At 43.4% G+C, this 10,274-nt stretch overlaps 1 protein-coding gene across 1 annotated transcript in view; it reads right to left on the minus strand.

Moving 5' to 3' along the window:
* CAP2 (cyclase associated actin cytoskeleton regulatory protein 2) overlaps positions 1-1,708 on the minus strand; it is a 38,447-nt gene extending 36,739 nt beyond the window's left edge. Inside the window, exon 1 of the mRNA XM_034429191.3 lies at positions 1,281-1,708. The gene's annotated coding sequence lies outside the window, so the exon portion shown is untranslated. The remainder of the gene's footprint in view (positions 1-1,280) is intronic.
* Positions 1,709-10,274: the final 8,566 nt, after the last annotated feature.

A 10,274-nucleotide genomic window follows, 5' to 3' on the forward strand; every position in this document is an offset into this window, starting at 1 on the left:
AGGATTAATGTCACACAATTTTGTTGGCAGGGTGATGTCTCTGCTTTTTAGTACACTGTCTAGATTTCCCATAGCTTTCCTCCCCAGGAAAGCTGTTTTATTATATTAGCTCTCAAATACAGCACACAGTCCAGATGTAAACTAGTTTATCCTTATTTGGAAATAATTGTCATTGCAAATTGCTAACCTAGTTTTACATCTCAATATACTCTATACTCATAGGACTGGGCTGCTTTTTCATTCTGGAATGAGCTACTTTCTAAACATTTAACGCTAACCCACATCAGGCTAAATTCCATGGAAGCATCCCCTCTCAATTTTATGACTCTGAATCCCAAGGGCTCTTTTTTTTATATATGCATCCTTTTGGAGTGATTCATAGCATACCAAAAGTCTTAGGTTGTTGTTCTTAAAAAGAGAGAGATCACAAAAGCAGGAATAGGCAGGTGCTGGTCATACAAAATGTATATATATAGAGACACACATAGCTCATCTGGAAACAAGCATTTAAAAAACAAAACAAAAAGAATTGTTCATGAAAGCACTAATCATAACAAAATGATTAGGCCTCCTTTCTTTTTTTCCTGATGACCCAGAGGAGGGGGGCCGATCAGTTTTCACCCATGGTTGCGTTCTCTAAACAGGGGGCTTCTCGCGATGCCGCCAACTCAAAAGGAGATGACATCCCAGCAGGTGAAAAGTACCTTCCCTGCAGGTAGATAGAGGCTGCCGGTTCAGTATGTCACACAGCGGGCGCTGTGCCGCATTGGTGCCGTGGCGGAGCCCGCACCGAATTTTCACCCCCTCCCCCAAAACCCATTCCGGAAAGGGGACGTCCGCCCAGACACCTGCAGCAGACCTGCCCGCTCTTGGCACAGGCGGCCCCTGCCTCAAATGGGCGGGGAGAGGCAGGCAGGCAGGGAATGCAGCAGCAGGAAGGGCGACCCAGATTGCTTTTCTAGACCGCAGACGCCCCAAGTCTACAGTCCAGTCCATCCTGGCCAAGCGCAGCCGGGTCTCCAGCACCTCATGCAGAGGCGCGCGCGCACACACACACATTCACACTCAAACTCGCGCGCGCACACAGCCGCGCTCGCCTCTCCGGGAAAGGCCCCTCAGCACAGTTGTCGCCCGTTGCCAAGCCCCCCTCTTACATCTACCGCCTGGCCATAATGCATCCTTCCAACCACCCACCCACCCACCCACCACCCCAATGCCCGGCCTTGCCCCAAAGGCTCGAGCTGCTTCGCCCGTCCCGCCGCCGGCTGCTCTTGCATTACCTGTTTTGATGAGCCGCGGCGCGTCTTTCTCCTCTTTCCACACAACGAAAATCCGTAGGCGCTTCCCCCCTCCCTCCCTCCCCCTCTTCAGTATGAAGCGGTGCCACTCACAAAAAAAGGCGGCCAAAACGGGGGAGGGCGTGGGGGGGGGTTTGCTGCAGCCCGGGGAGTTCCCGGCAGCGCCAAATAAAGCCAAGTCCAGCGGGAGAGCGCGAAGAGGGTGGCGGCGGCGGAGGAGGAGGAGGGAGGGGAAAAAAGCACGAGGAGGTGGGGTGTGTGGAAATGCACCGAGCGGGAGGCGTGTGCGTGACAGGTTTCCCGGCGGCGGCGGCGGCTTTGCTAAGACACTAAAAGGAACTGGGTGGGAAGGAGGAAGCCCCTTAGGCCAAGGCCTCAGGGAAAGGCCTCGTCAGGGAAGAGTCTGAACTGGTAAGGGAGAGCAGGTGCTGGGGAAGTCATGGTGGCTTCATGAAAGGAGGGGAAGAAGTTTGCCACCCTTCCTTCCAGTCTCTGTCTTCTTGCTCTGTGAGGTCCCATAGGACCTGCTGACCGCCTCCCTATTCCCAGGCAATGCCAGATTAAAAGTGCCACAAAGGGGAAGGTGGCGTGCTGCCTTGTACAGTTAAAGCTGTTATACTCAGTCATTCTTTAGGAGACGGCCTTGGAGCAGCCTTTCCAAGTGAATTTATAAATAAGAATGTGATGGGTGCAACTTTCATGGAAACTATGCTGGTTAGAAATGGGGGGGGCTACTGCACTCCACATCTGGAGAGTGCCAGCATTGGGAAGGCTGCTGTGGTGTTATCCGTGGCCATAAGGGATGTGCATCACAGTTTCCTTGAAACTTGCACAGGGTTTTTATCAATCAGTTCCTTTTTTCTGAATCCATCACTCTTAACGAATGACAGGTCAATATTAACATTTAAAGGAAAGGGTTAAAAGCACATACTATAATGACAGAGTAGACATACATGTTAACTGGAAAGTAGGCACATTGATAGAAAATAATGTGTCTATATTATACTTCCTATTTTTAATGAAAGCAAATTTTAAAATAATTTCAGATTAGAAGCATAAAACCTAGGGCAGGCCTGCTAGAAGAAACATAACATATATTTATAAATACATGCAATGTGAGGATGCCCTAAGAGAGTCTTAAAAATAGAAAACATTGAATGTTAATTGTGTTCACACAGTGTCACATCTACTTTACTCTTACTTATTTATTTAGGATAATTATATCCTTCACTTCCTTTCTCAGAAGAGATACTCACAGCAGTTAGTGTTTTTCAATAAATAAAAAAGCATTCCCTTGCTTCAAACACTGTTTATAGCTCAGGTGGAATTTCTGTTCCCTTAGAAAAGAGCCTTTGACAGCTAAGCTGCATCTATAAAAGTAGTTCCCACTGTGGGAGGGAGAGTTATGGAATGTATCTAAATCTGGAATACCAGAGCACAAAATGTCTCAGTTCCAGAAATCTGCAAACTATGAAATGGCACTAAATGCAGGATTGTTACAGATGGTGACTATATTGCACCACTGTACTGGTACTAATTCATCTTAAAGAGGAATGATAATCTACTAATAGTAATATAGACAACTAGAACAATTAATCAGTGGAACGACTTGCCTCCAGAAGTTGTGGGTGCTCCAACACTGGAGATTTTTAAGAAGAGATTGTATAACTATTTATCTGAACTGATATAGGGTTTCCTACTTGAGCAGGGGGTTGGATCATTAGAAGATCTCCAAGGTCCCTTCCAATTCAGTTATTCTGTTTAATCCCCCCAAATGAAGACGGTACAGTTAAAAGCCTAAGGAATGTCCCTACAGTGGAGCAAATACATTCCTACATGTGTGTGTGATCAAAGATTTATTTACAAGTAGGTTGACTTGTTATTTCTGCGGTACCACACACTTGCTGAAGTGTGAAAAAAGTATATTCCTGTCTTTCATCCCACCACAAATATCTCGAAATCTTAATACCAACACTCAACTCAGTTGAAGACTGAAATTTGAAGCTACCTGAATTGGAAACTGACAATGAATCTGAGCGAAGCATTAACATTTTGCCATTGTATGGAAGACTTAGAGAGTCAAAGGGGTGAGGGAGGGGACATCGAGAGGGAGGGTTCATGGTGTGAATTTTCTGACCTTAATATATCTATATAATGCCAAGATGTTGCTGTGGTTTGGGAGCTAGTTTGAACCATATCTGAAAGTTCATCTCAATTTCTGTATTTGTTTTTAGAATTCAAAATTTTTGTGGGTTCTACTATTAGTCTAGAACAAAAGTTGGCAAATTCTTTTTGTAAAGGGCCAGATCCTTCCCTTTCTTGCCTCTTTCTGTGCTGCTGGCAGGACAGCAGGCCAAACAGTCTGGCAGGCATTAGATAGCACCAACTCTCCAGTAAGGAGGCTGTAGATATACTGCTGCTACAGCCCAGGATCCTCAGCCCCAGCCCAATCCTGTCCTGGGACCTCAGCTGAGACTCCAGCCTGGCAATTTATCCATTCTTACCTTGTGGGCTGTATAATAACAGGTGGGCTGGATTTGGTCCACAGGTTTGTAGTTTGCTGACCCCTGGAATAGACAATCTGAACAATGCCCTTTAAAAACTTACAGAGGGAGAATTGATAGTCTTAATTTATGATATATGAGCCTCAGGAAAAAATGAGAAAATCTTGGCTAAAGAACTCCAAAGAATCAACTGTACAGAACTACTCATTCTTTTGCAACATTACACCCGAGATGATGATATGAGCAACATGATCTGCTCTCCTTTAAGTAGTCTGAGCTGGTACTGGAAAGGGGAGGCTTTGGCTGTGGAAGAAACTCTATGGTGCTTATGCTGACCAAGAATATTGGTAAGAGCAGGGATCTGTATATTCACCCTGCATAACAAGTAAATAAACTTTATATTATAGAGGCATAATTTCAATAACTTCCTTCCAAGGAACTAGAAATCCAATAAAAACTGGATTCCCTGAAACTTTCCATTGCTCCAAAATGAAATGCAGTTTCTCACTGTGTTCATTGGTAGTGTCAAGCACCAGGATCCAGACAGTTCACAAGATTTATTGCAGGTTTAAGCTCTCTACAAAAATCTGAACTACTAACAGGCCAAGGGGAAATTAGCAGGAGATAAGAATAGAAAGAATTCAAGCTGAGCTAGATTTAGATCTCTTGTGGGCCCAAAGAGACTCATTACTGATGATGTGTTTGACGCCTCCCTCAGCCTCAGCCTGCTTATCCCCTACATCGAGGGTGTGCCCACAATAGTATCTGGAAGGTGCCAAATTGTGGAACTATGTTTTAAAATATTACGGTAGGTTCTTTTCCTTTCAGTCAAAAGAATTCTAAAGTGGGGTGTGGGTGTGGGTGTGTGGGGTGTAATTAGAATTTCTCCTAATCCTAATTCGTGCCCTTCTTTACTTCAGATTAATTAAAACCATAAAATGTGGTTACAAGAAATACAAGAACAGAACAAATTTTAAAATAGACTTAAAAATAAATAACCCTGCATATTCTCCATGAAAATATATTTAAAAAGATAATACTGCAGGTGGTTGTTGTGAGTTGCATCCCATTTTACAACCTTTTTGCCACAGTTGTTAAGCGAATCCATGCAGTTATTAAGTGAATCATGCAGTCATTAAGGAAATCTGGCTTCCTCCATTGACTTTGTTTGCCGGAAACCAGCTGGGAAGGTTACAGATGGTGATCATATGATCCTGGGACATTGCAGCTGTCATAAATACATTCCAGTTGTCAAGCTCCTGCATTATGATCACGAGACCATGGGGATGCTACAAGAGTGGTAAGTGTGAAAACTGGTCATAAGTAACTTCTTTTCTGTACCGTTATAACTTCAAACTGTCACTAAGCGATTGCTTATAAGTGGAGGACTACCTGTATGTCTACTTGTGTGTATGAGATGTTTGGCTCCACTCAATTTGCATCAGCACTCCAGCCACTGTAACAACCACCACAAAAACTAAGAGTGGTCTTTTGACCTTCCAAAGCTTGCCCTGCAAAATAAGTTTCAAGACCTTTCCTACTTCTGAATCACAGCTTCCTGAAACCGTGCAAATTGCTTGGCAATGATGAAGAAATGATTTGTCATTGCCTTTTTTCAGGGATGTTTTTCAATTCAGATAAAAATTGTAAAATAAAGATGATCATAAGGCCTCTGGGATGTGAAATGCTACTATTCTCATCCTTAAGGCTCATCCTAGTATCCCAGAACCACCCCAAATGATCCAGAAGTTGTGGACTACTCTCTTAATGATACCTTATCATTGCTGTAAGGTTTCCGTAGCTCAGTGCCTGGTTTGGGTATGTTTAAAGAACACCTGTCCTCAAGAGAGTAGAATATGTAAGTTTGGGATCAGTGTAAGAAGTTACTCTCTCTCTCATGCCTGACAAATAAGCTTCTGGAATTGGCTGATCACTAAGAAGGTCTTTTCCATTGACCTTAGATCCCAAACATGTTCCTATTAACTTAGGCAGTCTTTCAGATAGTCAAGTGTAAGCTTTAAAGAGGAAACTATTGGCAGCCTTCCAAACTGCCTCTACGGGGTGCATTGCTTTGGAAGGAGGGATGGTTATTTTAATGTTAATAATTATTTGTATTGAAAATGATACAACATTTTCATGATGCAACATTAAAAATGATACCCATAAACACTGGAATCAGTGAAAATTAAATTAAATTAAATTAAAACTCACTACCAATTAAAACATTTAAAATTTCTTCTTAAGCCAGCCCGGCTTGCTTAAAAAATGGGTTTTAAGGGCACGACGAAAGGCGCTGAGGTCTTGGATTCTCCTTATCTCTGTGGGCAGCTGATTCCAGAGGGTAGGTGCCCCCACAGAGAAGGCCCTCCCCCTGGGGGTCACCAGCCTGCACTGTTTGGCTGATGGCACCCCGAGGAGGCCCTCTCTGTGGGAGCGCACAGGTCGATGGGAGGTCGTCGGTAGCAGCAGGCGGTCTCGAAGATAGCTAGGCCCTATGCCATGGAGCGCTTTAAAGGTGATAACCAACACCTTGAAGCGCACCCGGAAGACCACCGGGAACCAGTGCAGCTTGCGCAGGAGCGGTGTTACATGGGAGCGCCATGCTGCTCCCGTCACTACCCGCGCTGCTGCATTCTGGACCAGCTGGAGCCTCCTGGTGCTCCTCAAAGGGAGTCCCATGTAGAGAGCGTTGCAGTAGTCAAGGCGAGAGGTGACGAGGGCGTGAGTGACTGTAGACAGGGAATCCCGATCAAGAAAGGGCCGCAACTGGCGAATCAGGCAAACCTGACAAAAGGTCCCCCTGGTTACAGCCGTCAGATGTTCCTTGATCTGTCCCCGTCCACACACACACACACACAAACACAGCCAGCCGAGGGTTAAGGAAACACTTTGGAACGCACCCAGTTTCTTTATCTCCAACTTGGCAGCGATAGACACACCGTCTGCCAAGTGCCTTTATTTTCACAGAAAAACAGAAAGACAAATATTCAGCTTCCAAATGTCCGACAACAATAAAACTTTCTCTCCGCAGTTCCGAACGAGGCTTTAGTGACTATCCAAGGTTAGTTTTGTTCGTCACAAGGATCACTGACCACCACCCTCTATTATTTGGTCTCTGGGGTGTGGTCCAGTGACTCAGTTCTAATCCCTAGCACACCTCCTGAGCTGCTGCAATCGTTTATCACGCCTTTGGAGGCGTGCGTCCAGGAATGATGTTTCTCCGTCACTCTGATCCGAGCCACCTGTCTCCCTGCTAATCTCCTCTCCCTCGACCGGCACCTGAGACAGTGCCAGAGGGGAGGGGCCTGGAGAGGGAGGCCTGGCTGACTCCTCTTCCTCATGCTCGGAGGTTTCTGCCTCCGATGGGACAGGCTCAGAGGGTGGGGCCACAACATTCCTCCAAGGACAGCTGCATATCCAGGAGGACACCCAGATTGCGAGCCCTTTCAGTGGGGGCCAAAGACTCGCCCCCAATAGTCAGTGATGGAGTCAACTGACTATATCGGGATGCCGGGAGCCACAGCCACTCAGTCTTGGAAGGGTTGAGCTTGAGCCTGTTCCTCCCCATCCAGATCCGCACAGCCTCCAGGCACTGGGACATCACTTCAAGGGCATCGTTGGGGTGGCCTGGGGTGGAGATGTACAGCTGGGTGTCATCAGCATACTGGTGGTATCTCACCCCAAAGCCATATTGATGATTTGTTATAAATTTTTATCAGTTGAATGAAAATTAAACATATTATTTCAGTGCAAAGTCTCTTTTGAATAATGCTTGATTTGTGATAATGTCATGGACACATACATGGGTTTAGGGCATGTGGGGGAGGGGCAGATTTGAAACAGTTTTATTCTTTACTTTTCAGCAATACTGGGTATTTCTTAATGGTCTCCTATCCAGGAGTTAACCACTTCCAGTACTGCTTAATTTTCCAGGATCAGCTAAGCTTGATAAAGCGCTGCCACCAAGCCATACATTTTAAGACTGCCTTTTCTTATGAAATCCACTGGACGCTCTTTTGTGTTACTCTTTTCAGAGGATATATCCCTCAGTTACAGGTGGTCCTTGATGTTCAACAGTTCATTTAATGAACATTCAAAGTTACAATGGCACTGAAAAAAAGTTACTTACGACCATATTTTCACATTTATGACTGTTGCAGTATCCCCATGGTCATCTGATTTACATTTGGATCAGGGGTGGGTTCTACTTACCTTTACTACTGGTTCGCAATGGGGCCGCGTGTGCGGTCACTTCGCTTACGCATGTGCTCTTCCGCGCATGTGCAAAAGCGTTCTGATTACGTCAGGGTCGGTCGGCGGAGACTCCCTCCGGTTTTACTACAGGTTCTATAGAACCGGTCCGAACCAGGAGCAACTCACCACTGATTTGGATGTTTGACAACTAATTTACATTTATGGCGGTTGCGGTGTCCTGGAGTCGTGTTATCCCTTTTGGTGACCTTCTGACGAGCGAAGTCAATGGGGAAACCAGATTCACTTAACAACTGTGTTACTAATTTAAGAACTGCAGTGAGTCACTTAACAAATAATGGCAATAAAAGTCATAAAATGGGGCAAATCTCACTTAACAAATTTCTCACTTAGCAACATAAATTTTGGCCTCAATTATGGTCTTAAGTTGAGAACTACCTGAATAGTTTTCTGGGGATGAAATTAGATTGCTCTTGAAATTAATACAGGTACAGTAGACCTCAATTTACGACGGATCATTTAATGATTGTTAGAAGTTACAATGACCTCAGAAAGTGTGTCTTATGGTCCTTTAACTTTCTGGCCCATAAAACACTTCCAGCCGTTGTAAAATATCATACTCCTCTCTGCGGTCATATTACTACATTTTAGTACTTAGTAATCTGCTCACATGTAGGACCAGTTGCGGCATCCTATGAAAACATGACCACAATTTGTGACATTTTTGCCAGTTTCCAGTCCCAGTTGTAGGATAAATTGAGGACCACCTGTAGCATTATATTCAATTGTCACTATCCAGCTACAACATCCCTTCTACGGATTTTTTGTGTATGATTTCTATGATTTCACGTTTTCCTTCAGTAGGCTGAAGGCTACATTTATTTATGGATAAAAGGGACTGGACTAATTTTTTCCAATGGAAGGCGACCTCTGCTAATCCTTTTGAACCCCAATACTGCCCCTTGTCTGCCTTCAAATCTAACTTCAGTGTGAGGGTGCCATGTTACCATGCTAGAAACACTGCAAAATGAATAGGAAGCCTACTAATTGTTGTTTCCCCTGCATTCTTTCTAGGCAGTTTTCCTGCATTTCCTACAGATAGAGTACACATTTTGTAGCATTTAAATAATACAAACTTTCTATGAGTCCTCCAATCTAGGAAAATACATTCCTGAAGTGTATCTGCCCTTCAATCAGATAGCTAAATTGTGTTATAATTTCTGTGTCAAATATACTAGATGATCTCATTTTAAAATATAAGGTGCTATGTCATAGTATTTTGTTTCTTTAAACATGGCTGACTTAGTTTTCCACATGACATTTCTTATTAATAGAATCCTGCATGTAGCATTTGATAGTTACACAACACTGCAAGTTCGTGTAGAAGGTATGTGGTTTTGCTTTATTAACACAATTATACATAAAAAGCAATTGTCAACCTGGTGTTCATTATGAAGGGAATGTTCAATTCAATTCATTCTGGGTACTTTTAAGTACATGTCCATATAGTTTCTTGGAAGCAATATGGAAATCCTATTTCCTTCCTCCAGGATTTTTTTTTTTTTTTTACTTTCCAGTTTATACTTCTGCTCTGGTATTTTTTTGCTAGTCTCCCATCCAAGTACTAGCAAGGTTTGACCCTGCTTAGCTTTAAGATCATTCAAGGTTAGTAATACACACTCTGGAACTTTGGGAAAACTTGGTGTGATCCAACAAATCCTTTAAGGGTAAGGTTACATTCATGTCATTTAATTATTGCTTTCTATTTTTGTAAGGGTCTGTCAATGAGTATAAGTACAATTAGAAAAGGTTTCAAAAGAGGTAAAAACAACTTGTCAGTCAGGCTTTGGATTCTGGGACTGTCCTCTCTTTTTTTTTTTGGCTGCTGTAAGCCACAATGATTGGGTAATTGGCATTATGAGATCATGGAGGGTGTGGCTTGAAATTTCAACCTTCTCTGGGTTCCCCCCCCCGAACATTTTTAACTTTGGAATCTGTTAATTTTAAGAATTGTTAGTTTTATTTAAATTTTGGAGTTTTATTATTCAGTTGTAAAATCACTTTTAGCTTTTCTGGGAGAAGCAGCAAGTACAATATACCTTATAACAGCACACCTTATTATACAGTAATAATCATGAACGGAGACATTATTTTAAATCCCTAAATATATAATTAAAGAAAAATGAAACATGTTTCAAACAACTCTTAAGAATACTTTTAGCAAATCAGCTCCCAGTGTTTTCCCCGTTTCCTAAATTCC

The sequence above is a fragment of the Pantherophis guttatus genome, chromosome 3, assembly GCF_059756535.1.
Source record: "Pantherophis guttatus breed Tessera chromosome 3, ASM5975653v1, whole genome shotgun sequence".
NCBI classification, from domain to species: domain Eukaryota; kingdom Metazoa; phylum Chordata; class Lepidosauria; order Squamata; family Colubridae; genus Pantherophis; species Pantherophis guttatus.